Consider the following 27298-nt stretch of genomic DNA (forward strand, 5'->3'; position numbering starts at 1 on the left):
TCATGGCAACTTTACTTGGGCTACAAGCAAAGCTGACTTGTCCGGCTCTGGACAAGATTCGCTCTCATTGTCTTCACTCGAAGACATACGTTTTTGATTTAGGCATCACTTCAGTCATTCTGACTGGTTCTCCTGGACCCCACTTAACAGTACGGTGGTTCCTATGACTCAACACAAAAGAAAAAGAACTACGAAAGATCTAAGTCTTCGAGCTCCATAGGCTTCATAACGTGTCTTCTTTTGTCATAGTCTTCAATGTGAATATCTTCATATACCACCTTTGTCTTCAATGTCTTCATACATTTTTAGGGGTCATCTCTGGTAGTAAAACAGAATCAATGAGGGACTTCTACCTGTGTTATCCTGCAATTCTCACGAACACATTAGTCCCTCAACTAGGTTTGTCGTCAATACTCCAAAAACAACTAGGGGTGGCACTAGATGCACTTACAATCTCCCCCTTTTTGGTGATTGATGACAAACTAGTTGAAGTTTTCAATGGGAAATATAGTCTGTGAAATTGTAAAGGATAGAAATTGTCTTCATAAGTTGCAAGGGCTCCACCTGAAGATGTGCATATAAGTTAATTTGCTTTTGGAATGCAAAAGCACATGGCAGGTTGTACTTGTGGAGATCCACTTCAGCTTATGATGACAATCCACTATGCATGTGAAAGTATATGAAGATAATGACATGCATAATGGAAAATGGACGTCTGCAGAATGAGATAAGTGCGGAATTTATCATCGCACATGCGGAATTTATCTTCGCAAACAGGGTGGCAAACGAGTAGCAGACGACCATCGAGTCTTAGTGTTACAACTCAAAGAATCAATTGAAGCAAAAACGAGAGTTGTAAGCACGAAGCAAAATATAGCAAACATAAAGCACCCGCCCATATAGACCCGCTTGAAGACTATCAACCCATATGCTTCTCCCCCTTTTGTCAGCAAGGACTAAAAAGGTTTGAAGACATAGAGTGTCTACTCGTTTCTAGGAGCAGCAGGGTCGTTGGAGGTGTTTGGCGGTGCAGAGGAGCTTGGAGGTGCTGAAGCAGGTGGCGGTGATGTAGCATCGTCTTCTTCATCAATAATTCTGGCAGTGACTATGGCAGCAGATGAAGAAAACTCAGAGTCTTCAAGTGATGGTGTGTTGCGCATCACAGCCCTTCTAGGAGGTGTGGTGTCAAACTTGAAGCGCTCAGTGAAGCCATCCTCTTCAAGTTCAGCTTCAGTACATATCATTGAGAGCCCTTTCCATGTACGACGGCAGATTTCATGTGTAACGAAAGCATTCTTGGTGGCAAGGTTTCGAAGACTATTGACATCCACCAAGAGGCTTTTCATCTGACGCTTTAGCCAGTCGTCATGCCTATCTTGTTTTTGATGAAGGGCCACAAGAAGCTCTCGGTTAGTGAGAACACGAGCGCGCTTCTTGGGTCTTGAAGCAGTTGCACTATCAGTGGCTTCAGTTGAAGCAGGGTGTGGCGCACGTGTAGTGCCAGCCAAAGGATACACCCTAGAGATGGCTTCAACACCTTCATCATTCTAAGTGAAGCTCTGGTGTTATGCATTCTGAAGACTTATCGGTTGCTTGGCAGGCTCAGGATATATAGCTTCAGCAGAGGTATCCACATCTGGCAAGAAGATCCGATGGTTTCGGGCTGAGGGCTGATACGAGATCACAGAGTGCAGTTTGATCAGCTTCATCACCCAAGGAGCATAGAACTTCAAACCAAATAAATCTGAGCTCGACGCTGCAAGTTGGCGTATGAAGAAATCCTGTGCGTTGAAGCATTTGCCATGAAGGATATAGAATATGAGAGTCTTCATTGCACCCTCAATCTTGGCATGTGGAGAGTGTCCCTTAATGGGCCAGAGAGTCCGCCGGATGATGTGATATATGGTCCTGGGCAAGTACTCAAGGTCTTCAACGAAGAACTCAGTTGGACAGGGTGCATCATGAGGCAATGGCTTCATCATTGAGAGCATCTGACTCATATTTGGTTCAGGCCTCTGGAATATGCTCTCAATAGCTTCAGAATGTAGTTGACAGCCGTCCTCGAAGAATTCGCCATGAGTGGGCAGGCCGGTGAGCTCAATGATATCAAATGCATTGGCTTCATGATGGACATTGTCGGTCATCCACTCCAGGACCCAAGTCTTCGGATCTCTGTTGTATCCTTTAATATGGAGGGTGGCATAGAACTGAAGCAGAAGCTCTTCATTCCAGTGCTCTTCATCAGTGACAAACTGCAGCAGACCCACTTGCTTAAAGCAATCCAAAGCTTCCTCTAGACATGGCAGACCAGCAATGGCTTCAACCTCAAGGCGCTTGTGCGGGAAGATGCGACCTTGGTTGTATAGGATGCTTGAGTAGTAGTTGCGCTGAGGATAGCTCCAGAACCTATCTGATACAATCATTTCCCTTGAATAGGGGTTCTTGGAGCTATTGAAGAACGTGTTATCTGCCTTGAAGCTATTGATATCAAAGGAGCCAGGTGCTGATGCAGGACCTGGGAACCTTGGAAGCCTTGGGAGTGGCTTCTGGACATGAGGCCTGTGCTCAACATGATAATCAAATTGAGGACCAGCAGCAAACTCAGGAACAGAAGTGTCTGGATCAGTAGCTTCGCTGTCTGCTGAAGCTTTTAGTGGGGAGGGCTCCACATTTGCTTCAGTGTGTGTTGTGGCAGCCTCAACATTTTCAGCCTCCACTTGTGTAGTTGGAGGGACAAACTCAGGCACGTTCTCCTGGAGAACTGCGTCTTGATGGAGCGGGGGAGTGGGTTCTGGTGGTGCTTCTGCATTGTCTTTGGCTGATGCAGCCGGAATTTCTTCAGTGTAGACTTGAGGCCTTGGACCTTTGCGAAGCCTGCGGAATGCAGACGATGCCTGTGGGGTTGGAGTGGGCTGGGCCTCAATGTCTTCTTCCTCTTGAGGGCGATCCGCCCATGACGCATCTTGTGCAATTGGCGTCAGAGGACGACCAATGCTGAAGAGTTCACTTGTTTCAAGCTGAGGAAGGGCTGCATCATCTTGCACATTGTCCTGGTGACCAATGTCTTCAGCAGCTATGGGGTCGGCTGCTGGAATATCTTCAGCTTCAGGAGCCTCTGTGGGAGCGGGCTCATGAACTGTCAGTTGTCTTTCTGCATTGGGGTGAACCATAGAGAGGGGTTCAACCATCAAGGGCTCTGTGGGAGCAGCCCGAGCTTTCTTGATCTTGCGCTTCTTCTTGCTGGGGTCAGAAGGAGAGGCTTCAGAGTGTTTCCTCTTCCTAGCTTCAGCCTCTGCAGTCCGTGTCTTTTTGAGCTCTGAAGCGGTTGACCGGCTCTTTGGCTTCGAGCTAGTCGTGGCGGTTGGGAAGACAATCGGAACAGCTTCTTGCCTTGGTGCCTCTGGTTCAGCTAGAACAGCCTTCTTCTTTTTCTTTGCGGCCATCTTGGGGTCGATGCCAGGACGCCCAAGTGCCTTGCGCTTCTTGGCCTCATTGTAGGCCTGCACACATCTTTCAGCCAGAGACTTCATCCGCTCACGCGAGCCCTTAGCTTCAGCACGCTTCTTCAGAAAATTTTCCTTGAGCTCATGCAACATTGTTTTGAAGCTCTTCACTTCCTGCACGCTGAGCCTGGCCATGTGCTTCTTGAACTGAGCCTTTTCATGATCAATTTTCTGCTTCAGCTCAACAATGCGCTGAGCAATGGCAAGTTCTGAAGCAATTGCGCCTTGGAAGGCGACGCTGAGGCCGACAGGCAGCTGCAGATCTTCGAAGCTGATGTCTGGTGAGGCAAACCATTCGTCGATGAAGTTGTGGATGATGGCGACATCAAAGAGAGGCAAATTGTTGAAGATTTCATCTTCTTCTTTGCTTTTGATAAGCTGCTCTAGAGCGTCATCTCCAAGATCTTCATCGCTTGATAGATCAATGGCTTCACTGCGCAGAATGGCAGCAGCAGTGAGCTCTTTGCCGGTGTGTTGCTGGGGCACCTTTTCCTTCTGGGGCTTGGAGACGTGGGATACGTCTTCAGACTGCACACTGACTTCAGGAGGTGCAGTTTTCAATGGCTTCGCCCTTGAGATTTTTGACGAAGGGGCCGGCTTTGAAGCTTTTGGCTTCTTGGACTGCATTGGCTTCGGTACAGCAGGAGCTTCATCAGACTCAGAGTCAGCTGGAGGGTCATTCACAGCAGTCCCTTGGACTAAGATGTGGGTGATGAGGTCCTCAAGGTTGGCAAACGGACCGATGATATTGGGTTCTGCGTAGCGTGTGCCATCTGCCCTTGGTGCTGAGGGACCAGGGTTGAAGTCTAACCCAAATTTCTTCTTATTCAGCTTCGCTGATTGTTGGGCAAACTGAAAGTTGCGCTTGAAGAGATTGTCGTCACGACACCAGAGGAGTGACGACGGATGCGCATCATCAGGCTGTGGTCCTCGGACCATGCATGGGTAGAAGCCTTGAGCAATGGCTTCATCTCTGGTCCTGGGTACGAGATTCTTGTAAAGGATGTCCCCCCATGGTTTCTTGATGGCACATTTCTCAGCATACTCCTGGGTGACGAAGCGGTATTTGAACCATTGTTCTGCCCAATAGCGTCGAATCCATTGGATTCGGGTCTTGCGCTGCCCATAGCTCTCTTCAGGATCTGTTTTATACATTTCTGCCAAGTCTTCAAGCAGATCTTTGGAAGTTCCTTCACGTCTCTGTCTTCCCCCCTTCCTTGCTGCTGCTTCTCAAGCCATAAACTTTAACTTGAAAGGCTTCAAAACTTTCAAATGCTTCAAAGGCTTTCTTTTGCTGGACCAACAGGAACTGGCTTCAGGAGAGTTTATGTGATGATGTAGGAATTCTGCAAATGAATGCAGACTATGAGAACCGAAGGATTCTCCCACGGACATGTACCTGTGACAGCATTAAGGTGCGAGGGAAGGGGAAGAGGTCATAAGCATTCTCAGAAGGTTTTGAAGATTAATCAGTTTAGAAGACATTGACCTCATCGTGCGAAGACATTCACTCATAGATAAGAAGTTGGTTCCAAATTTGTACGAACCCACAGATTAGTACAAGTGAGGAATCTAACTACTTTATGAAGCACAAGTGAATATACTAGGCATGTTATGAGATGTAGATTGAGAGATCTAACTTCTGTGAAGATAAACTTCTTATGGTAGAAAGTGACAGAACCATGAGATCAAAAGGGGCTGTAAAAAGAAGTTTTATTTACCACACTTGGAACTGCTAGACGGAAGTGAGAGATGATGCCGAGAAGTTCAGTCCTCCGTGTCCTAACTTGGCGACGGAAGACACCTACGGCGACGGCGGAGAGAACGATGTCCGCGGTCGGCGTGAGGACGGCGTCGGAGAGGTTGCGGCAGCGAAGCGCTTCGTCGCCGGCGTCGTCGAGTGCTAGCGGTGGCGCTAGGGTTCTTGCGAGGGTGGAAGAAGGAGATAATGACCACGGTAAGTGTGAATTTATAGGCTCAGAGGCGGCACTGTGCTATTACACAGGTGCCCCTGGCGATTCGCATCTGAGGAACACGTGGCCAGTTTGCGGAAGTTTTGGGTCTGTTCCATGTTCCACGCACGCCTGGATTGTCGGGCGGTCGTTCCTGCTTCTCCGGATTTTATGTGGAGGAATGGGCATTTAAAGCGGACTTTATGGTTGTCTCTATATCTTCAGCTGACAAGGACGCAGTGAAGACATTCGACAGTTTCAATAGAATTCATATGACTTGGAGAGATAGAGTTTGAGATAGAAAGCATAGAGAGATTAGGGTCCGATCACATTCACTTAGTTCAAAAGATTCAACCAAGAATACATAGCTATAAGTGAATGCTGTAGAGGACAGAACACTAGTATGTATATATTTATATAATCAACGTAGTGAAGATAATCATGAAGACATGTTGAGTTCGAAGCCAAACCAAATGTGAAGATATTGCAAGGTAACGCCATGAATGAAACACTTCGAAATGGAACGTTTGGTGGTGGCGTTACCCACCGTATAGGAAGTATTAGACCCAGACACGGCGCACAATTATCGTGGCGCTCCGAAGTCAAATTCCACATTAATGTATTCACACTTAGAATGTATGTCTTCATTGATTGAAGATATACTTTACTTTGTGTGTTGCACATCTAAGTCATCATATGCATAAGTGTTAGGATGTGTGCCTGATCACAGGACATTTGAGGATTCCAGGATATTTAGCTCACACCGTAACTTGCAAAACCTCTTCTCATCCAAGGGCTTGGTGAAGATATCTGCCAATTGTTCTTCAGTGTTGACGTGTATGATATCAATGTCTTCCTTCACAACATGATCTCTGAGAAAGTGATGACGAATTTCAATGTGCTTTGTCTTCGAGTGCTGAACTGGGTTGTTGGCAATCTTGATGGCGCTTTCATTGTCGCAGTAAAGTGGCACTTGCTTCAGATGAATGCCATAGTCCTTGAGTGTTTGCTTCATCCACAGAAGCTGAGCGCAGCAAGATCCAGCAGCAATGTATTCAGATTCAGCAGTGGAGAGAGATACACAGTTCTGCTTCTTTGAAGACCAACATACAAGTGATCGTCCCAGAAAGTGACATGTGCCTGATGTAGACTTGCGATCAACTTTGTCACCAGCATAATCAGCATCCGAAAATCCAACCAAATCAAACTCTGAGCCCTTAGGATACCATAATCCTAGAGTTGGGATGTGAGCCAAATATCGAAGAATTCGCTTCACAGCTAAGTGATGCGACTCCTTTGGTGCCGCTTGAAATCGAGCGCACATGCAAACACTAAGCATAATATCTGGCCTAGATGCACATAAATAAAGCAAAGAACCAATCATGGAGCGGTATACCTTTTGATCGAACTCTTTACCATTGTCGTCAGGACCTAGATGATGTTTGGCTGGCATTGGAGTTGTGAAGCCTTTGCAGTCTTGCATACCGAACTTCTTCAGGCAATCTTTGAGATACTTCTCTTGATATATGAAGATGCCATTGCGTTGTTGTCGAATTTGAAGACCAAGGAAGAACTTCAGCTCCCCCATCATGGACATCTGATATTGCTCTTGCATCATATATCCAAACTCTTCACTGTACTTCTGATTGGTGCAGCCGAAGATAATGTCATCCACATATATTTGGCACACAAACAGTTCACCATCATATGTCTTCATGAAAAGAGTGGGATCCAGGGAACCAGGTATGAAGCCTTTGCTCTTCAGGAAGTATTTGAGTGTGTCAAACCAGGCCCTAGGGGCTTGTTTGAGGCCATACAGTGCCTTGTTGAGCTTGTATACCATGTCAAGATGTTTTAGATTTTCAAAGCCAGGCGGTTGTGCAACATAAACTTCTTCTTCAATCTTGCCATTGAGAAAGGCACTTTTCACATCCATTTGATATAGAAGTATGTTATGATGATTTGCATAGGCCAGCAGTATGCGTATGGCTTCAAGCCTAGCCACGGGAGCAAATGTTTCATCGAAGTCAATGCCCTCCACTTGAGTATATCCTTGAGCAACGAGACGAGCTTTGTTTTTGACAACTTGACCATGCTCATCTTGCTTGTTGCGGTATATCCATTTGGTGCCTATTATGTTGTGCTTCCGTGGATCAGGACGCTTGACCAGTTCCCATACATTATTCAATTCAAACTGTTGAAGCTCTTCTTGCATAGCTTGAATCCATTCAGGTTCCATGAAGGCTTCTTCAACTTTCTTGGGTTCTGATATTGATACGAATGCGAAGTGTCCACAGAAATTTGTCAGTTGAGTTGCCCTTGAACGAGTGAGTGGACCAGGTGCATTGATGCTGTCAATTATTCTGTCAATCTGCACTTCATTGGCAACACGAGGATGTACAGGGCGAAGACTTTGCTCTTGCTGATCTGTGTTGTTGTTGGGAGGAATGTCTTCATGTTGATCAGGTGCTGAGATGATAAGTTCTTCTTCAGGATGAGCTTCAGAAGGTATAATCTCTCCAGTTCCCATTAGCTTGATTGATTCACTAGCTGGAATCTCATCTAGCACATTTGGCAGTTGCTCTCTTTGTGAACCATTTGTCTCATCGAACCGCACATCCACTGTTTCAACCACTTTGTAATGAAAGAGATTGAAGACTCTGTAGGAGTGCGAATCCTTTCCATATCCAAGCATAAAGCCCTCATGTGCTTTTGGTGCAAACTTTGAGGTGTGGTGTGGGTCCTTGATCCAGCACCTTGCGCCAAATACTCTGAAGTAACTGACATTTGGCTTCTTGCCAGTTAGGAGTTCATAAGATGTCTTGTTCAGAAGCTTGTGAAGATAAACAGATTGATTGTATGGCATGCAGTGTCAATGGCTTCAGTCCAGAATTTTCTTGGAGTCTTGTATTCATCTAGCATTGTTCTGGCCATCTCAATGAGTGTTCTATTCTTGCGTTCGACGACGCCATTCTGCTGTGGCGTGTACGGAGCTGAGAATTCATGTGTGATCCCCAAGGTATCAAGATATGTATCAAGGCCAGTGTTCTTGAATTCAGTGCCATTGTCACTTCTGATGTGCTTTATCTTGGCACCAAAATTGTTCATAACACGATTGGCGAAGCGTCTGAAGAAATCCTGCACTTCAGTCTTGTAAAGGATTATGTGCACCCAAGTATATCTAGAGTAATCATCAACAATGACGAAGCCATAGAGGCAAGCAGTAGTAGTAAAAGTTGAGTAGTGAGTGGGGCCGAAAAGATCCATGTGGAGCAGTTCGAAGAGTTGAGTAGTAGTCATGATTGTCTTCGAAGGATGTTTTGCCCTTGTCATCTTCCCTGCTTCATAGGCACCGCATAAGTGATCTTTCTTGAACTTGACGCCCTCGATGCCTATGACATGCTTCTTCTTCGCAAGGGTGTGGAGGTTCCTCATGCCAGCATGCCCAAGCCTCCGATGCCAAAGCCAGCATTCTGAAGCTTTTGCAAGAAGACATACTGCAAGTTGTGGCCCTGCTGAGAAATCTACCACATACAAATCATCTTTTCGATACCCTTCAAACACTAGAGACTTGTCAGATTCCATTAGTACTAGGCAACGATATTTTCCAAACATTACGATCATGTTCAAATCGCAAAGCATTGAGACAGCCATTAAGTTGAAGCCAAGGGATTCAACAAGCATGACTTTATCCATGTGTTGATCCTTTGAGATTGCAACTCTACCTAGACCCAATACCTTACTTTTACCAGTGTCAGCAAATGTGATGTGACTCTTGTCGGATGGACGTAAGGTTGAGTCCATAAGAAGGCTTCTTTTGCCCGTCATGTGATTTGTACACCCACTGTCAATAATCCATTCTGAAGACTTTGAGGTCGCTGGTGTCGTACCCTACAGTGTAGTTAGGGGGATAGGCTTCACGAAGAGAATTGTGAAGCATAAACATTTGACGAACCAGTGGGTTATGAAAACTTAGATCCAGATTAGGACTAATAGGGAAAGTGGCATGCGATTCAGGAACGAAGTACATAATGATGCCATTTGGGCATTTTATCTTGCGCCCTACAAGATTTTTAAGGTCCCCAGCAATAGCATCAGAAGATTTTGTTTTTCTGCTGGAGACCTTTCCCTGCAAAAGAGAGTTAAGCTTTCTTAACCACCCACATCTTCAAGGGTGGCTTAGAAGCAATAAGTCTAAGTGCAGCATCTGAGAATTTTGGCTTTGAAGCCTTAGCAAACAGTCTAGCAGGTGAACAATAATACTCATAGGAATAAGCAGAATAATTTTTGGTCATATGAACATGACGGTTCGAAGAACCTCTCTCATATTCATATGCCTGAGTATGGTTTCCCTGCAAAACGTTTGCGTTAGTGTGACTCAGGTGAGTCCTCTGTTTGTATGAAGCCTTTGGACCGTATGAAGCCTTTGGTCTGAGGTTTGTCTTCTTCAAGTGAGGTGTCAAGAACACATTCACAGGAAGATTTTCCAGACACTTTTTCGGAACCCAGATCTTCTTCATAGGCGGTCCATTCCTGCAGTTAGTACCAATGTACCTGACAAACACTTCACCATTATGATTCTTAAACAGTTTATAGTTTGCATCAAAGGATTCATCAATGATAATGGGGTTAGCACAAGTGAAGCCAGATAAATTGGATGGATCTGCTGAAAGTTCCTTTGCAGCCACCCATGTGGTTTTGGGGTACTGCTCAGGTTTCCAGTAAGAGCCATCTGCATTTATTTTCCTTACGAACCCAACACCCTCTTTCCTAGGGTTTCGGTTCAGAATCTGCTTCTTGAGGACATGACATAATGTCTGATGTCCTTTAAGACTTTTGTACATCCCTGTTTCAAGCAATGTCTTCAACCTAGCATTCTCATCAGCAATAGCAGTGGTATTCTCAGCAGAGGGGTTAGTTACCACATCAACAGTTGAAGATATTGCAACAGCAGTAGCAGTGGAACATTCAGCAATAGAAGTAGCATTATCACGCTCAATGCATTTAAGACATGGTGGTTCAAATCCTTCCTGAGCGGGACTGATCTGTTCGGCGTGAAGTGACTCGTTTTCCTTTTGAAGATCTTCATGAGCCGCTCTCAATTTCTCAAGTTCTTGCTTCCTTTGAAGATAATCATAGGAAAGCTTTTCATGAGTTGTTGAGAGAGTATCAAGACGATCCTCAAGTTCCTGATACTTAACATGAAGATTTTTTATGTCTTCAATTAAGGATTCAGATCGAGTCATTTCATCACCCAACAGATCATCGCTTCTATCTAACAGTTTTTGAATATGTTCCATAGCTTTCTGTTGTTCAATTGCAATTTTAGCAAGTGTTTTGTAGCTGGGTTTTGAATCACAGTCAGAGTCATCGTCACTAGATGTTTGATAGCGAGTAGTGCGTGTGTTTACCTTGGCACCACGTGCCATGAAGCAGTAGGTAGGAGTGGAGTCGTTCTTGTAATTTGCATCGGTGTCGGTGATGCAGTCATTGTCTTTAGTGTTGAAGATGGACTTGGCGACGTATGCTGTAGCCAGACTCGCAACGCCAAAATCAGACTCCTCCTCAGACTCCACCTCCGCCTCCTCAGAAGCGGACTCCTCCTCTGAATCCATTTCCTTGCCAACAAACGCACGTGCCTTGCCAGATGAGCTCTTCTTGTGTGATGAAGACTTTGAGGAAGACTTGGAAGAAGACTTTGAGTATTTCTTCTTTTTCTTGTCGTCAGAATCATATTCCTTGCTCTTCTTCTTCCTTCTGTTCTCATTGTGCCACTGTGGACACTCAGAGATGAAGTGTCCAGTTTTCTTGCACTTGTGACATGTTTTCTTCTTGTAGTCATGAGCAGAAGCTTCATCATTCCTTGAGCTTGATTGTGAAGATTTTCTGAAGCCTTTCTTCTTGGTGAATTTTTGAAACTTCTTCACTAGCATTGCAAGTTCCCTTCCAATGTCTTCAGGATCATCAGAACTGCTGTCAGATTCTTCTTCAGATGAGGAAACAGCTTTTGCCTTCAAGGCACGAGTTCGCCCATAGTTTGGACCGTAGATATCTCTTTTCTCAGAAAGCTGAAACTCATGTGTGTTGAGCCTCTCAAGTATGTCAGCCGGATCGAGTGTCTTGAAATCAGGACGTTCTTGAATCATCAGGGCTAGGATGTCAAACGAACTATCAAGTGATCTCAGCAGCGTCTTGACGATTTCATGTTTGGTGATCTCAGTGGCGCCAAGGGCTTGAAGCTCATTTGTGGTGTCAGTGAGCTGATCAAATGTGTGCTGGACATTCTCATTGTCATTTCGCTTGAAGCGGTTGAAGAGGTTGCGAAGAACACTGATTCTTTGATCTCTCTGGGTTGAGACGCCTTCATTGACCTTGGAGAGCCAGTCCCAGACCAGCTTGGATGTCTTCAAGGCACTCACACGGCCATACTGTCCTTTTGTCAGATGGCCACAGATGATATTTTTGGCGGTAGAGTCCAGTTGAGTGAACTTCTTGACATCAGCAGCAGTGACACCTTCTCCAGCCTTGGGAACGCCGTTCTCGACGACATACCATAGGTCGACGTCAATGGCTTCAATATGCATGCGCATCTTATTCTTCCAGTAGGGATATTCAGTTCCATCGAAGACGGGGCACGCAGCGGAGACTTTGATTATCCCTGCAGTCGACATAGCTAAAACTCCAGGTGGTTAAACCGAATCACACAGAACAAGGGAGCACCTAGCTCTGATACCAATTGAAAGTGCGTTATATCGACTAGAGGGGGGGTGAATAGGCGATTTTTATGAAAGTCTTCAAAACGTGACAGTTATGAAGACAAACAGTGAAGATTATGCCTATTACTATGCAGCGGAAGTTAGATTACACTAGGCCAGCCATGGTCATGTATTCAATAGAGTGAAAGCACAATGACAAACAGCTGCAGTGTAATAAGGATCAGGTAAGAAGAAGTTATGAAGCCAAACAGATCATACATTCACGTTGTGAAGACAAAAGATAAAGCAAGCATGCAATGGCTTCACAATGAGTAACAGTAAGAAAAGGAAGTGAAGATGAAACCAGTGACTCGTTGAAGACAATGATATGTTGGACCAGTTCCAGTTGCTGTGACAACCGTACGTCTGGTTGGAGCGGCTAGGTATTTAAACCTTAGGACACACAGTCCCGGACACCCAGTCCTGAACACACAATTCAGGACACCAAGTCCTCACCGTATTCTCCTTGAGCTAAGGTCACTTAGTCCTCGCCCAATCACTCTGGTAAGTCTTCAAGGTAGACTCCCAAACCTTCACAAACTTCGTTCACTGGCAATCCACAATGTCTCTTGGATGCTCTGAACGCGACGCCTAACCGTCTGGAGGATTAACAGTCCTCAAGTGTAATAAGTCTTCAGATCACATAGAGAAGAAGACTTAAGTGATGCCCAATTTGCTCTGGCTCTGGGTGGTTAGGGCTTTTCTCCTCACTAGGAATTTTCTCTCAAAGGCTTCGAGGTGGGTTGCTCTCAAACGACAAAACTCGTGCACTGAAATCTGAGCACCCAACCGTTTATGGTTGTAGGGGTGGGCTATTTATAGCCACTTGGCAACCCGACCTGATTTGTCCGAAATGACCCTGGCTCACTAAGGAACTGACACGTGTCTCAACGGTCAAATTTCAAACTCTCATGGCAACTTTACTTGGGCTACAAGCAAAGCTGACTTGTCCGGCTCTGGACAAGATTCGCTCTCATTGTCTTCACTCGAAGACATAGGTTTTTGATTTAGGCATCACTTCAGTCATTCTGACTGGTTCTCCTGGACCCCACTTAACAGTACGGTGGTTCCTATGACTCAACACAAAAGAAAAAGAACTACGAAAGATCTAAGTCTTCGAGCTCCATAGGCTTCATAACGTGTCTTCTTTTGTCATAGTCTTCAATGTGAATATCTTCATATATCACCTTTGTCTTCAATGTCTTCATACATTTTTAGGGGTCATCTCTGGTAGTAAAACCGAATCAATGAGGGACTTCTACCTGTGTTATCCTGCAATTCTCACGAACACATTAGTCCCTCAACTAGGTTTGTCATCAATACTCCAAAACCAACTAGGGGTGGCACTAGATGCACTTACACTCATCACTAAGGGATATCTTGTATGTGTGTTGAAGGAAGATGGTATTTTCATCCATTGACCCTCGTGATCAGTTAATGGGACCTATCACCTTATCCAACCTTTGATTTGAGTATGGGCTATCATCAAATCAAATCAAAACCAACGATATTCGTAATGTTGTCTTACTCGTGGTTGTTTCCTCGAGCATACACCATAATATTCTTTGGGTTGGACCAATGCTATCGCTTTGTTTACATAGTTGTGGAATTCCATCTTCATGGAAATTTGGATGACCTGTTGTTGAGCCCATCGGCAATTTTTTCATCTTGTCCATGATTCATGTTGAACATTAAGCTAGTGTTGGAAACTTTGAAAGCATTTCTTCATGCTAGCTCATGAAGCATATGTTCGGTGTAAAAAGTGACTTTCTCGAAGTTCACGTGCATTAGGTGCAAGTTGCCGCCATGAATTTGAGAAAGTTTGTTTTGTTTCCTATGGAATCATCCCAAGTTAGTCATGCATGTGCGAAGTATTCTATGGTTTGATAGAATGATCATCTTCATTCTGTATGTATCCCTAGCACACGAAGCCACTGATTGATTTGTTCAAGGAGAAGAAGTTCCTTCTTAAGAATCATGACTTATGTTAGGACTTCATTATCCTCGATGATGGTTCCCAACCTAAACTCGGTAGTGTTTCATTATAAGACTGCTATGTGGTCATGCTTGTCTGGGACAACGTGTTCACATGTGTTTAGCAGAACCAGCTCATGTTTTGGAGCATGCTACCGTAGTTCATTTCCCGAGAATCTCGCAACGTCATCTTGTTGATTTGTGTTGCAAACTTTCATTTTCTTTCTAGACTTGATGAGTCTGGAATATCCTGCTACCAACCAGATCTGAATCTCAGGCAGATATGATGGTTGGAACTTTTCCAAGATCTATGATGTAGGTCCCGACAAGGCTAATGTTCTGGCCGACACACCTAGCCGGAAGGTCTATCATTGTAGTAACTTGATTGAGCTATTTGACCATCTTCTCCATGAGGATTTAGTGCAACTTATTCTACGAGTTGTTCCTTAGGGGTCCTTGTGCTCTCGGTTTCCTCGATTATGCTAGAACCATTCAAATAGTGGAATCACTCTCTACTGTTGAGTTTATCCCCAGTTACTGGAATCATTCCCAACATTTGCATTTTGTTCCCAACTTGCACTGCCATTGTGCCATCCTACCATGGATCCCATCCATTTTCGATGATAAGCAAAATCATCCATTGCGTTGTCTTCAACAAGGTAGTCCACATCATCCATTCTAGTTCGAGTATGCCATCCATTCGTACTCCGCCAAATGATTGTTGTGATTTGCCTTAGGCTGGTATAAAGAGTTTCAATGATCTCTGAATCAAAAGTAATTCTTTTTGCCACGTAAGGGAATATTTCTGCGAGTCACCTTCCTTAAGATGTCTCGTTATGGTATCATGGCAACTCAACTCCTCGCTAGGATGACAACCGTTCACCACCTTTTTAAGTGTGGAATTATTGTCTACCTGGAGAACCTACTTCATCTGTTTCACTCCATCCCTCTGGATCTATGCCTCGTGTCTCAGCTCAAGAAATGTATCAATGTCACACTCCATGAGTTGATCCTGAGTTGTTTGATCTTTGAGAATATCAACCCTTCTATATTTTTTCCTTTCCTCTCGTTGTCATGTTGGTTGGAGTTCTCAGAGCAAGACATCGAGACAAAGTGGGTGATCGAATCAACGTTCTTATGGAGTGCAATCTTGATCGTGAAGTTTGTGTTAGCTTTGTGTCCCCTTTGTCTTCTTACCTCACGTCTTGAATCTCGGGACGAGATTTTCATTTAGTGGGGGTGAGTTGTCACAGCCCTAGAACTGTTTGAAGATAGTTGCATCAGTCAACATCATGCATCCTGTTAATTTGAAGTAAACTTGAAATGGGGATTGATCAAACCCTAGCACCTAAAAGAAATCAAATAGGTTCAAATAAAATCTTTTCCAAAAAACCAAAATGCCTTTGAAAATGTTCATGATTTCTGTTAAAGGTGAAAACCTCTACCAAAAATGATGAGCATATTTCTAGGTCATTTATGGATTTTTGGATTAAATCATATTGTATTTGAATTGGGGCATTAGAAGTCTATAAATATTTTAAATTCTCCAAATAATCTTGAAAGTACTTGAGGGCTGTTGGGAATAATTTCACAAGTGCCCACAATTATTTCCAGGGTTATTTAAATGATTTAGTATTTTTACTAAATCCAGAAAACAAAGACAAAAATAGAAAAACAGAAATAAAATTAGAAAGGGCAGAAACTCACCTGGCCTTACCTGAGAGGCCCAGCAGCAGCCCGCCCACCAGAGCCCAGCTGCCAGTCGTCCTCCTCCTTGCGCGCAGGTGCGTGCCCGCCGCGCATGGCCACACGCCGGCCACCTCCAGGCTGTCTGCCTGTGCGACACCCCCTGGAGACGCCATGCGCCCCTCCCGACCTCTCTCGCACCCGCAGCTCCTCCCCTCCCTTGGATCCCTCTCTCTCACCACCGAGTGAGCTCACCGACGCTGATCGCCGTACCCGCGGCCACCGCCACCGCCTCCCTCTCGCCCCCTCGACATGCCCAGAAGCTCCGCAGCTTCTTCATCTTTGTCTCCAATGAGCCAAGCGACACCGGACACCCCCACAGCACCACCTCCATCGCCTTCTTCAACTTCGGATGGCTGAGATCGCCTCCGACCTCCTGCCGTCACCAGCCCCTCCCCGAGCTCACCGAGGCCACTGTAGCAACCACCGTGATCTCCTCTCTCTTCCCCCTAACCCCGCTGCTCCTCTCGCACTCTAGCTGCGATTCCTACCATGGCCAAATCTCGCCGCCGCTCGCGCTCGTTGCTGGAGTTGCTCCGGCGACCATTTGGTCGTGCCATCATGTCTAAAGGGCTTGTGGGCATGCGTAGGTATAGTAGGCATCGAGAACCGGTCGTTTTAAACACTGTAGCGACGAATCCGTCGTCACCCGAACTCCGGCCGCCGCCTGCCGTTGTTGCAGTCACCGTTTCCGGCCCCCTCTCGCCCAGCCACCTGCTCGGTTGGATGCGACGCACTTCCAGCTGCGTGTAGAGCCAAACCGCGAGTCAAACTATCGCTGGACGGCAAAACCCGAGCCTCTCCCCGTGTCTGTCATCGCCGTCATCAAGCCGCCAGCGTGTTGACCCTCTTGACCAGGGGTTTGACTCCCTGGGTCAATCACAGGTGCGCCCATGGCCCTTCTAATTAGGTTTAATTTCTAATTGAAGATTAGTTAAGCCACTGACTCACTGACATGCGGGCCCCGGCCTCACCGACAGTATAATTATGTTTAACCTAATGCTAATTACCCCTGTTAATTAGCTGAGTCACAGACCATTGGGACCCACACGTCAGGTTTGACTGGTACGGTCAGTTGACCTGCTGACGTCGCTAAGACGTCATGCTGATGCAGTATAGGAATTTCTAGATTAAAACAAATTCAGAAAATTCCAGAAAATGCTTTAAACTTCTAAAATTCATAGAAATTAAATCGTAACTCCAAATTAAAAAAATTAAATATGAAAAATGATCAGAAAAATCCAATCTATCCATCTGTACACTTTTCATGCAAGTTAGTACAATTTATAGCTTCTGTTTAGGACAAATCAAATAAATGGCATTTGAATAATCACATATGGAGTTGAATTTGAATCTTTGGTTCTAACTAGCTTCATTTAATCTGGTTGCTAGTTGCATTAGCTCAAACCACAGCATATTTCCATGTCATGATCATGCATCATATTGTGCATTACATTGATTGTGTTCTTCCTTGTTGCCGGTAATTGTCTCCTCTGAGTAGACGATGTCCGACGATGAGATCGATGACACCGATGAAGAGCTATTACTATCTTCAGAAGTGCCAGGCAAGCAAAACCCCCTTGTTCATTCCGATACAATCCCACTCTCTCGCTCCTGCTCTCTTTTACTGCATTAGGACAACAACGACTCAACTGTTACATGTTGCGGTAGTTGAACCCCTTTCCTCTGCATGACCTGTCATTGCCACAGTAAATAAATGAAACCCACTAGCATGAGTAGGAGTTGTTTGAGCCTTCATGTGCCTACTCATTCATGCTTGTGTTGTCATGCCTGCTATTGCTTAGTGTTGTGTCAGGTCTGATTCATCGGGGATGAATTGCAAAGTTGTGAACATGTCCTACTGTTGAGAGCTAAGTGTGTGAACACGATTTGGTAAAGGTAGCGGTGAGAGGCCTTGTAGGAGTACATGGTGGGTTGTCTCATTAAAACCGTCCTAAGGAATTGAGTTCTATGTTTGTGATCCATGAACAGTTACTACCACGCATTGGAATGCTTAACAGCCCCTCTCAACTTATTAATCAACCTGATCTCTGTCCAGGAGTTGCAACTAGTTTCTGGTGTTTGTAGTTAGTGTTAGTAGTCTACCAAGTGGCACCTGGTACAGGTGGGCTTGGGACAGACTAGGCACAGTGGCACGGTGTACCAAGTGGCACCCGGATGGTGGGCTTGGGAACCCTGCTCACCTCATTTGGGGCTGTGAGCGACACCCCGGCCGGATCTCCTTGCGGATGGAACCTGCATAGGCGATAAACCTGGACGAGAGACTTGTGTGGTTAGTCAGGTCGTGGCCGACTCCCTTGCCAGGTTTCCGCTTGAAGGTTGCCGAGATACACGATGTGTACATGGTGGTAAGTGGCGAGAGCATGTGTGAAGAAGTACACCCCTGCAGGGTTAACATCATCTATTCGAATAGCCGTGTCTGCGGTGAAGGACTTCTGGGTTGCCCATACAGTTCATAGACAAGTGAAATTGGATACTCTAAAATGCGCAAGATAAGCGTGAGTGCCATGGATGGCATTATCGTAGGGAGACGGGAGTGGATCCATAGTGGTGTATTGAAATGGTGAATATGTGGACTAGTGTGTGCCACCTCAAAAGAGTTACTTGCAGTCATAGTTAGGATAGCCACTGAGTCAAAGCTGGCTTGCTGCAGTCCAACTCCACCACCCCCTTTGTTTATACTAATGATATGTAGCTAGTTCTGATGTAAGTCTTGCTGGGTACATTTGTACTCACGTTTGCCTATTTTATGTTTTGTAGAGAGACGTCAGTCTCGCTAGTAGTTTCGTGTGGACTTCGACGTTTAGCTTGTTACCTCAGCTACGATCTTGTACCCTTGGGAGGGTCTTGTAGATAGTCAGGCTTCTCAGCCTTCTTCATTTGTAGTTGTCTGTACTCAGACAAGTTAAGCTTCCGCATGTTCTTGTTGTCTGTATGCTCTATATGTTGGGGTCATGAGACCCATGTTTGTAATACTTGGCTCCTCGGAGCCTAATGAATAAATACTTGATTCGTAGAGTTATGTTGTGATGCCATGTTGTATTTACACGTATCGAGCATATTGTGTGTATGATTGAAATGATTGGTATGTGTGGGATCTGACAACCTAGTTGTTTATCCTTGGTAGCCTCTCTTATGGGGAAATGTAGTCTTGTGCTTCCATGAGCCATAGTAGTCTGCTACAGCCCAGTTCACCGGAGTCCTGCTAGCCCAGCACTACTGCTCCGGAACACTTGTCTGGCCGGCATGTGATTCACTTCGTTCCTTTGTCTGTCCCTTCGGGGAAATATCACGCAGTGACATCCGGAGTCCTGCCTAGCCTGCTACAGCCCGGGTTCCTGGAGTCCTGTTAGCCCAGTGCTACAGCCCGGATTCGCATGCTGACCGACATGCTCGATGTTGATTCATGTATGCCTGTCCCCGTAAGTTAGTGCCACTTTGGGTCCACGACTTGTCATGTCGGCCCGGGTTCTCTGTCATATGGATGCTAGCGACACTATCATATACATGAGCCAAAAGGCGCAAACGGTCCCGGGCCATGGTAAGGTGACACCCGTGGGAATACCGTCCGTGAGGCCGCAAAGTGATATGAGATGTTACATGCTAGATCGGTGTGACTTAGAATCGGGGTCCTGACATATGAGCTGCTGCTACTATATGATGCTTTCAGCTGGTGCTGCTATACAATAATAACCAGCCACTTGGACCATCGAATTTCAATAAATAATTGTTCTTCATTTAAATGTGGGTCATGCGTTCTTCGTTTAAATTATGCAATGGGATCTCTATGGAAAACATTGACCAAAGTAGATTGTGCCAAGTAGATGGTATCTTTGTATTTGCATTTTGAGAAAATAGTGATGGTCTGTTTTCCTATCATATTAATTACTGCACTGGGTTCAATTTGTGATGTTTGCAACTCAAATTAATTTCCATATGGGCAGCAAAATGAAAAAAATATAATGCAATCTAGACTTTCCACTGATCATACCAAAGATAAGCTGAAAACGCAATGAAAAGAACTGGTTGGCTTATTACATGGAGCTTATATTCACAGGTGCTTATTTTATTAGGATAACTCGTAATAACTGTCCCTAAGAAACTTGGCTAATAGAACTAGCATACAAATAACATGTCACGATGATTGCAATGGAGTGACGTACCATAGCACACTGTATAGGCTCACCGCTGCCTCTCCTTTTTTTGCGATGTTCCATGAAATTGCCACATACATCTTGTACTTTTTCATTGTGTAACCCTATCTGTAAGTTGACACGGCTAATTTCAGACATCTCTACATGATACTACATTGCATATCCCTTGCGCATATTTAAACCACCAATTAACGATTGTGTGCGTACCATAAACTAGCCATGACTCTGTATGCTGGACTAGCAGGCACTCTAAGGGAGCCTAATGTAGTGCACTGGAATTCCTACATGACTCCTACGATTTTGTGTAACGTACTGCCCCTGTTCCTAAATATATGTCTTTGTAGAGATTCCAGTATGGACCACATACAGATGTATATAGATGCATTTTCGAGTGTAGATTCACTCATTTTGCTCCGCATGTAGCCTATAGTGGAATCTCTAGAAAGAGTTATATTTAGGAACAGAGGTACGAGGTAGTATCATGTATGACATCTACATATCTAATTAAGCAGCCAGTAGTAGAAATCATTGTCTGCACAAAGGGATTACTGGTCGAAAATCCTAGGAAAGCACGCTGGCAGGCACAAAACAATACAAGAGAGAGAGAGACGTGCTTACAAGATCATAGCAATGCCTCGGTCTAGGATCTTGGTTGGCCAAGCTGTTAGATCCAGAAGAAACATCATCCTTGTAGTTTTTTCCAGCTGCATAACAGGTAACAGCGATTGGTTAGTATATTTGAAGTACATTAGGCAGGTGATGCTGGACGGGTTTAAAGGTGACAAGTACCTAGGCCGTGGTGGGTGCTTGGCATCTCTCCAGACGGTGGGAATCAGGTTAGAAACATCGAGGGTGATGACGCTGCACTAGCTGTCAGGGTCCGGTAAGAAGATCTAGAACCGTCGAGTAGGGTGTTTGTAGAGCGGCTCCGGTAGGGTGGACTACGGTGTGGGCGAAGTGGATCTATGGTCGTGGACGAGGGCTTAGGTGAAGCTGCTCCAGTGGTTGGGTTAAGGATGGTGTCGACGACGCGGATCTGCGGTCGTGGACGGGGCGTCAGAAGCTGCTCTGGTGGTTGGGTTAAGGATGGTGTCAACGATGCGGATCTGCGGTCATGGACGGGACGTCAGAAGCTGCTCCGGTGGTTGGGTTAAGGGTGGTGTCGACGATGCGGATCTGCGACCATGGACGGGGCGTTAGAAGCTACTCCGGTAGGTTGGATGAGGGTGCGAGGAAGCGGATCTAAGGCCGTGGAGTTGTGAGTTGGCAAAGCGGCCCCGGTAGGGTTGAGAATGGTATAGGCGAAGCTACTCCGGTAGGGTTGACGATGGTGTTGGCGAAGCGGCTCCGGTAGGGTTGAGGAAAGTGTTGGCGAAGCGGCTCCGGTAGGGTTGAGGAAGGTGTCGGCGAAGAGGATCAGAGGCCGTCGATGGGGGCGTCGGTGGGGCGACTTCGGGGTGTGTGGACGAAGCGTCTCCAGTAGGGAGTATGAATGAGAAGCTGCAGATGCGTGACGGTTGACGAGAGTACCAGCGAAGTAGATCTGGCACCGTGGACAAGGCCGGCACTGAATGGGCTGTGGTATAGTGGTGGATGAGCAGTCTACTTGTTTCTAGGGGAGGTGGGAGGGGTAGATGTGGCCGCAGAAGCAGATCCAGCGAGGTGGACGCCGCTGGCAGTGAATGGGCTATGGTACGCCGGTGGATGAGCAGTCTAGGGTTTCGAGAGGGGAGGGGAGAAAGGGCGATGAAGTACAGACGGCGTGATGTAAGATGCTTTGGTGCTGTGGAGTTAGTCGTTTTTGCGGGAGGGGGAGAGGAAATGGGGGTGCCGTGTAGTGGGGGAACCGGAAGTTACCAAAGCAGCCCCGACCTATCATGTAGATGAGGGCGGTATTGTAACTGTTGGTCTCCGTGCACCAAGGACAAAAGGGGGATTTCGCGTGCTAAAGACTAAGGTGGCGGAAATTTTAGAAGGAGGCGGGAGATTTTGCCGCCCGCGGGATCGTTCGTATCTAGTTTCAACTAATTTTGGACCGTGCTAGTGGGAAGGTCATGCTAGACTGTGTACACGGGGCACGCGTCAGCAGTTAATAACTGGTGTGAAGTCCACCCCAGAAAAAAGACAATAACTCGGGATGATGCACCGATAACTTGGACGTTCACACGGACGCGGCCAATCGTACGGGTGTAGTGGCACGTTCACAAAAAAGGGATCAAACGCTCAGCCTATGTATTTCTCGTGTAAATAGATAATTTAGTGCCATTGGTTATTTACTTTAAACATAATGCATTGATGTGTTAGTGTAGAGGCGCACAAAAAGAAATGGATATTGTAGTCAGCTACTTAAAAGTGTTACCTCATATGATTACATAGCCTCCATTTCATAAATTGCGTACCCGTTGAATTCATATATGAATATTACATATAGTACTTTAAAATAGAAACTTAAATCATCCAAGACTAATGAATTTGAATGCAAGAGTAACAATGGTGCATGTACATGATAGCTACATTGGTTGTTTGAAGAAACATCACTGTAACTTTGGCATGCACAACTGAAAAGGTTTATTTAATAGAAAAAATGTGATATGTGAATGTGCAATCTTTATAGTGTTGAATCGATATTGTACCTTTGGCCACGATACGAAGTAGATATTGACTTATGTTCAAGCGATGCACGTCCACGGTCGCTAGATAGTGATATGTGAATGAATTGTGCAATCTCTCTCACACGCATACATATCTCATTTCCCTGTGGGCATCGGAATCACACACGCGCACTTCATGTATTTCTCTCCCTCCATCCGGGTTAAATTCATCTTTCTACCCCGTCCTACAAGTCTCTCACACATAAAAACACACACTCTCTATGTCTAACACGCCAACCCCTTTAATTCCGCCCACCCACAACCACTAATGTCTCAAAGTATAATAATGTCTCTCACACATATGCTATCTACCTATCCATTAATATAGCTAGATATGGGTCACACAATCTCCTTCTCCCTACTAGCAAGATGCCCATGCATTGCACGGAACATCAAGATGCATTTGTATGAGAAGTTTATCTTGTGGGAGAAAAGGATGAACGAGGGAATGCCTTATTTGCAAATGCGGAGAGGGGTGTGGGTATATTTTTGCAAAATTGACATAGTTTCCTTCCTGTCCGTCAGATATAAATCAGATGGCCTATATTGCAGGATGGAAGGAACACCATCATCACCAACTCTGTTTTTTATAAGAGTAGAGATATGTGAGTGTCACTGCCCCCCACACACACCCACACTTCCCAACACCGAAGGAGTAGGGTGACACCTCGATCTTGATACTAATCTATCGACTGGCTTCTCTCTCAAACATACACACACACACTACCCGGCACCGAAGAAGTAGGGTGGCACATCGATCTTGATAATAATCTATCTACTCCTCTCTCAAACACACACACACACACTCGCTAGTTGTGCCTCTATGCCTACCGCGCACACTCTCGATACGTCTTTCTCTCCCTCCCTCCCCCCCCCCAACAATGACAGTAGAAGGGTGACAACTCGATCTGATCATAATCTGTCAATTGGTTTCTCTCTCAAACATTGTGTCTCGGTGCCTCGCTCGGTAGCCCCCTCGATATGTAGACTTCTCGCGGGCGCACAACTATAGTAACGATGATGCTGAACCTAGTGTGCCTTGTTTTTACCGGCCTCATGTGATAGTTTTCACCCTGTTTTCTGTTAATTAACAAGGCAACCTTTTCTTTCTTACTACTAGTGAATCTGAAATAATTCGGGGCAGACATAAAATATATCACTTCAACCTAATTATCGCAGCAACTATTTTAAAAGAAATTAGCTAGCTGCCCGTGCGTTGCACGAAACATCAAGATGCATTTGTATGAGTAGTTTATCTTGTGAGAGAAAAGGCTGAACGAGGGAAGGCCTTATTTGTGAACATGGAGAGACGTGTGGGTATATTTTTGCAAAATTTCCATAGTTTCTTTCGTATCCGTTAGACATAAATCTGACGGCCTATATTGCAGGATGGCACGCACACCATCATCACCAACTCTGTTTTCTACTCCCTCTGTCTGAAAATACTTGTCATCAAAATGGATAAAAGGAGATGTATCTAAAACTAAAATATGTTTTGATGACAAGTATTTCCAGAAGGAGGGAGTACTTTTTAGAGATTTCAACAAGTGACTATGACCGGACCTTACCAACATACTCAAAAAAGTAGTCCATAATTTTGATGTTACCCTCTTTTCTTGGCGGTGCAGTGCCATCTGGATACCTCATAAATAAATAAAGTACTACATGATACTAATATATGATACATGGCACAGGAGTACTAAGTATTATTGATACAGTTTTGCTAGAACTCATCTAGATGAGAAATAATTTGGTCTCATTCATCTTTTATAGCCATTGGATGTGATGCTATATAAGATGCCTGTGTGCTGACGTGGGTTGTATTTGTTCTTGTGCAACGAACTGACCACTACATGTCATGTTTGATAGTCTCAAGTCATTAAAAGCATACAAGCCCACATCTCTTCTTGGTTGATTTCTCTATTTATGTCAAAAAATAAGAAACAACGTGAGAGTTAATGCACCAAGCCTATGTGTTTAATATTTGGTTTTCGTAAGATGACTTAATACTCACCTAGACGGAGGGAGTATTCGATTTGACAGCGGGCAGCGCAATTCCCGATACGGCTTTAATGCAGATGAGGGAGGGAGTAGCGGTTCCTGATATGTTGAACGGCCAATGCATCCTCCTTCAATTAATGCATCAGGGAAGTAATGGGAGGAGGTCCAGGAAAAGAGGCTGCACGATGTGAATGCAACGCAGTTTGCCCTCATTGCCCTCATATAAAGGCGCCCCTCCATTCCAATGCATCTACCACATCGTACACACCTAAGCATTTGCCTAAGCACCTACACTAAGCGCAAAAGAGCTCACTCAAGACCCATGGTGGTGAGGTGCGTGAGCGGCCAGCGGCTGCGCCAGATGGTCCAGATGATTGTCTCTAGACGGTGTTGGAGACCGGCTGGTGGATTGCCGCTGTCGACACCAACTACGACTCTCAGTTGGACCAAATGATCGTTGCCACCAGCAAAAAGTTCACCGTCCTTAAGAAGCCCGCGGACGACATCGCCGTACTCCTCCAGCCCGCGTGCCCGGGCTCCTCATTGCCTGCCACCCTAATCGGCCTCCATGGCCAGAACCTCTTTCAAGCACTGGTGGCCCTGCGACTACCCGCCGACGCCACGAAGAATGTCCACCTGGAGGTCGCGCTCGCCGCGAGGCGCCTCGCCCTGCAAGAATTTGTCGACCTACACATCCACATGTACGAGGAAATCATGTACATAGTTATCTACAAGGCTAGTGAGGACGCTACAACGTTGGCCTTCCTCAACCGGTGGAAGCCTTGGATGCCTTTGCTGAGAAGCACCTCGACCTCGCCACAAAAGCCGCCGCTCCTTAGCCGTCGGTCGGTGGCCCGGCGCAGTAAGTTGAGGAGGAGGAGGTCGTACATTCGTGGATCCATCTTTCTTCTTGCCTTCTGTAACCACCACTGCGATCGCATCATTGTGGCCTTAATTCTTATTGTGTTGTTGCATTCTCGTTCCAGTCAATACCGACATGTGCGATCCCTTTGCTTAATTATATGCATCACTGTAACTAGTACTCCATCTGTCAATTTATAAGTTGTGCTTACCTTTTCCATCAACTTCGTGTAACGCGCGAGCATCTTGCTAGAAACATTAGAATATGTCTATATAATCCGTATGTGATAGTTTATTGGAAATCTCAATAAAGACAAATATTTAGGTATGGAGGGAGTAATATATTAGGAGTATATCAAAATAATAGTGATTTATTTCAATTTTTGTGAACAAATACTACTATTCTACTACTTTGGATCCGTCCCAACACACAGGCACATTGCTGGTAAAAGGAAAAGGCCTGTCGCGTTCGCGTCACACCCCCACACACCCGGGAATCGGGAGTACAACACGGCCCGTCCGGCATGACACATAGCTTAGGGAAGGCGTGTTGCCTAGCATTTTCACTTTCATGTGGGACCGCCGTTGAGCAAACCGATACCCCGCCCGCCACCGGGTTGGAAAACAGAAATGAGGGGAAGATCTAGCTGTAGCACGGAAGCCAATAAATTTGGTGTCAGACGGGGCTCATTGATAGAGTAGGAGCATTCCGTACTAGTACTACTCCTACTAGTACCAAGTTTGTACTCCTAATACTATATTACTAGTACTACCACTATACAACTAGTAGGTACGTGCACGGCACAACATCATAGGAACAAAAAACGGGAAGATCTTGTTTTGGGTGATTTATCTTTTTTTCAATCAACGTAGTATGAATAATATGATGTGGGGGGAACCCATGAAGCTTATGTGGCTTGGTTGCATGGCTACGGAAAGGATAGAGAAAAATAAATAGATAATGTGTTTAGAGTGCACTCCACTAAATAGATATACTTTGGATCCATTGCAACGGACCGACACATCTATATCTATACCCCCTATATAGTGTGTGAAAAACTTTGAAAGTTGGTCGTTGGATGAAGCCAATCCGACGGTACAAAGATGGAAAATCCGAGCACTACTGGCCGTTGGATATCATCCACCAGATTCTGCCACATGTATAATCTAGAAGACTCCATGGTTGAACTTAATTCATGACTAACTTTGCCACAACTAAGCTTAGGCAAAGTTATTAGTTCTTCAAAATGAGAGACAGAAGTTGGCAAGCCTAAGGGAATCTTGCCACATTTTTTGTGTGTATGTCATGTAGGGCCTTAGTGTGGCTTGCCTAAGGTGTGGCTTGAACCAAACACTCACCTAAGTTAATCAAACTTGCCTAACCTTACATTCCACCAGATTTTGCCACATGTTAGAATCCAGAAAGCTCCACATGTAGAAGCATAATGCACAAACCACCAGAATCTCATGCGTGCAATGCACGTGTACCTTACTAGTACTAGTTGGTAGTAGTAAGAAACAAATTCCAGTTTTGGAAAGAGCTCGTGCTGCGGGGGCACCACAAGGCCCGCCGCAGGAGTTACATTTCCCTCACGGGGCCCACGAGACCGAACTTCAGTGGCTTAGTGCCCAGCCTATGAGTCAATGACATGCGGACCTTAAATGCGGCTGGCCCACATG

The sequence above is a fragment of the Triticum urartu genome, chromosome 3A, assembly GCF_056163025.1.
Source record: "Triticum urartu cultivar PI428250 chromosome 3A, HENAU_Tu73, whole genome shotgun sequence".
Taxonomy (NCBI): Eukaryota; Viridiplantae; Streptophyta; class Magnoliopsida; order Poales; family Poaceae; genus Triticum; species Triticum urartu.